Genomic DNA, 3,464 nt, shown 5'->3' with positions numbered 1-3,464 from the left:
GGGGGAGCCGCCACCAAGAGGGGCCGGGCGGGGCTGTGCCGGGCCGGCGGAGCCGCCACCGAGAGGGGCCGCACCGGGCGGGGGGAGCCGGCGCAGCCGCCACTGAGCGGGGCTGTGCCCCACGGAATTGCGGTGCGAGGGCTCTCCTGGCCTGTACGGGACAGCCCCCACAATTCGGCAGCATGCCTGAGAGCGGTATGTGTGATGCGGGTTCAGCTGTGTCCCCTCCCACGCTGCTTGTGCACCCACAGGAGCGGAACACACCGGGACGCAGCGCAAGCGTTTCTTGCTCAGCGGTATCTAAAGCAGCCCTCTGTTAGCAACACTGTTCTTAGCAGAAACCTAAAACTTAGACCCATGTGAAAAATGCAAATTTTATGATTGGCTTTTCTCAAACATTGAAAGGAATATTATATGTGTTGTGTTAGAAAGTTATGCTGTATTAATTTTCTTAAGTAGTGTGTTAAATGTAGTTTTAGCTTATAAGGTTAAAATAGAAACTATGCTATGTAAGATACTTTTTTAAAAGAGAGGACTCACACTGAGATAGCAGCCACAGGACACCTGAATCTTTCAGAGAAAGGGAATTTATTGCTCTCTTATCAGAAGAAACAAACTTCTTCCTGCCTCACTCAGCCCTGAAGACGCTGTCAGGATTCAGAGGAAGAAGTTGAGGATGAGCAGAAAAATCCTGCATTTGAATGGAATTTATGCATCACGTATGAGGTGTATGAATATGCAACAGGCTGTTGCTTTTAAGGGTTAATCCTCTGTTAACGTGGGTCCTTTTTCGGGCTTACTTTGCCCAGAAAAGGTACCCGGACTGTCCATAACTCTTTGTTTTTATTGTCTCATATTGTTCTAATCCCAATTGTTCAAAATTTTATTACTCTAATTATATTACTATTTTTTTAACAATTTTATTACTATTAGACTTCTAAAATTCTAAAAACAAGTGATTGGCATTTTTCACACCCATAAAAACTGCTATGAAGAAATTTAACTCTTATCTCGTGAGGCTCTGTTCACAGCTGCTGTCCCTGCTCCTGGAGCTGCCACCATTGCCATGTCTAACAGCCCCAGCTTCTTATTGCTTCCTTCATTCATCTGAGACAGTTTCCAACAGTCTTGGTTCAGCATATGTATTTAATACATTTTTTTGTTCATTAATATAAGCTCAGGCCTTCTTTCAAATGAACTTTTTGTAAATGCATCTTCTACTACCTGAGTAACTGTTTTGCACACCAAACTGACAGGGAGGTTTGTTGCTTAGGCAACTGTAACACAACAGCACTTTCATGACCAATAAGAATTAATGGAATTCTTAATAAAAAGTTAATCACGTCAGTCAGTTGAGTTGCTGGGCTTCTTTTTAGATCTATATACAGTACTAAGCCTTTATTTGTGCAACATAACTGCTTCAAGGAGTATATTTTTAGTCAAGAGCAAGACCTAAAAATGTGTCTGGTTGCTCTCCAAAGCCTAAGATGTTTAGTCGGGGATTTAATGTCCCCGTGCAGGATGGTGGGAACAAAGAGGATGGGCTTGGTGCACCAAAGGGTGCCCTGAAACAGCCTGTGGCTGCATACAATGCACCAGATCACAAGGCTCTGTTTCAGAGCTGCACTTCTAAGCCTTTAATTTCCTCCTAGCACTACATATCTTGGATAAATCCATTTATGCCCACAGAATGTGCAATTAGAGTCGCTATTTAACAAGAGCCAGAAACAGCAAGAAGTGCCATGGTCATTGCTCAGTTTTGCTCCTAATTGTACACTTGCTGTTCCCAGCTCCACCCAGCAGCTAACCCAGCCGTACCTAAAGCTGTGTGAGTGCCTCAGCCAGAATGCCAAAGAAGATTTCAATGACCCTTGTAATTGCACAGGCTGATAGTGTGTTGAGCACTGACTTTGTGCAAATTACACAGTGGCCTGTGGTAGGGGTGGGACAGAAGGATGCTCCTCCAGAGTGAGGAATCTGTGGAGGTGCACAGGAGGTCTGTGCAATACCCAGCATGGAATTTCCTTGCATATTCAGAGTTGAACCAGCCACTGTCTGACTCAGTGGGTTCACAGTTTGCCCAAGTGATCTAGGACCACGCTTCCTTCCAAGGACACACACCTTTTTTCCCTCCCACCTTCCAGGAGATATCAATCTGAATAAGGGATGCTGATAAGGTGATGCATGACTTATGTCAACCTGTTAAACCAAATAATCGTGTTATTGGTTTGGGGTTTTTGAGGGCTTTCAGCTCCACAAATCACTGCAAGCAACATGTAAGGCCAAAATAAAGGAAGAGATGGCAAACTACACAATTTTATTCCTAAAGTATTAATACAGTAGCCAAGCACCATAATATTTCTGCTTTTGGAGTTCAAACACTATTTCTAATACAGTGCATACAAATAATAAAATACCTAGAAAGATGTGGGTAAAGGTAGGAAGCCTCACCAAAATTGCTGGCAGTGAATATACTTAGTATATTCAGTGGCAAAGGGTAATCCTTTGTTTGTATTAAAGGAGAACAGGTAGTTTGTACCTCTTATAAGTCTTCCATTCCATTGATTTACCTTTTCCAGACCATGCAACTTAACTTTTGCCTTCACATTAAAAAAATAAATAAACACAAAATTGATGGGATTGGAGGACAAGATTTCAAAGATATATCAGTGCCTATTGTTGTCTCAGGTAAATAGCCCAAGACTGTTCGAAAGAAATACTAACATACAACCTGAGATGCCAATTTCAAAAATTCTGCTTAAAGGATTATCTGAAACTTTTGGCAGTGAACCATGTGAAAATGTAACCTGAGTTTTTTTGTGAGAGGTAGCAGAATCGATGCCTACATTCTCCACCAAGAAACTCTCATGGTTTGATGCTGGCCAAATGCCAGGCACCCACAAAGGTTGCTCACTTGCCCTCCGCTGCCATAGCTGGCCAGAGGAGAGAAAAAAATTTTATGAAGTGTTCATGAGTTGAGGTAAGGACCAGAAGAAAATACTCCAAGGGCAGAACAGGCTCAATTTAAAGTTGCAAAGTGCATTTATTACCAACAGAATCAGAGGAGGATAATGAGAAGTAAAAGAAGCCCTTAAACACCTTCTCCCCCCAGCCCCTCCATCCTTCCCACCACAGCACAGGCAGACAGGGCATGGGGGTTTTGGTTGGTTCATCACCGAGATTTTCTTCCATTTCTCAGGGAGAGGAGTCCTTTCCCTGTGAAGCCGTGGGGTCCCTCCCACAGGAGACAGTTCTCCATTAATTTCTCCAGCGTGGTGCCACTCTCACGAGCAGCAGCCCTGCCGTGCCTGCTGCAACCTGAACTCCCCCCACAGGCACACAGTGCTCCCAAATCTGCTGTGCCATGGGTCACTGCCACGGGGTGCAGCCCTCCAAGGACAGGCTGCTCCAGCCTGGAAGCAGGGCCCCCTCTGCACTGGGGCTGCCCCTGGAGCACCGCCTCC

Source organism: Geospiza fortis, unplaced genomic scaffold, assembly GCF_000277835.1.
Source record: "Geospiza fortis unplaced genomic scaffold, GeoFor_1.0 scaffold165, whole genome shotgun sequence".
NCBI lineage: Eukaryota > Metazoa > Chordata > Aves > Passeriformes > Thraupidae > Geospiza > Geospiza fortis.
The sequence above is the reverse complement of the archived record's forward strand: the minus strand, read 5'-3'. Positions refer to the sequence as shown.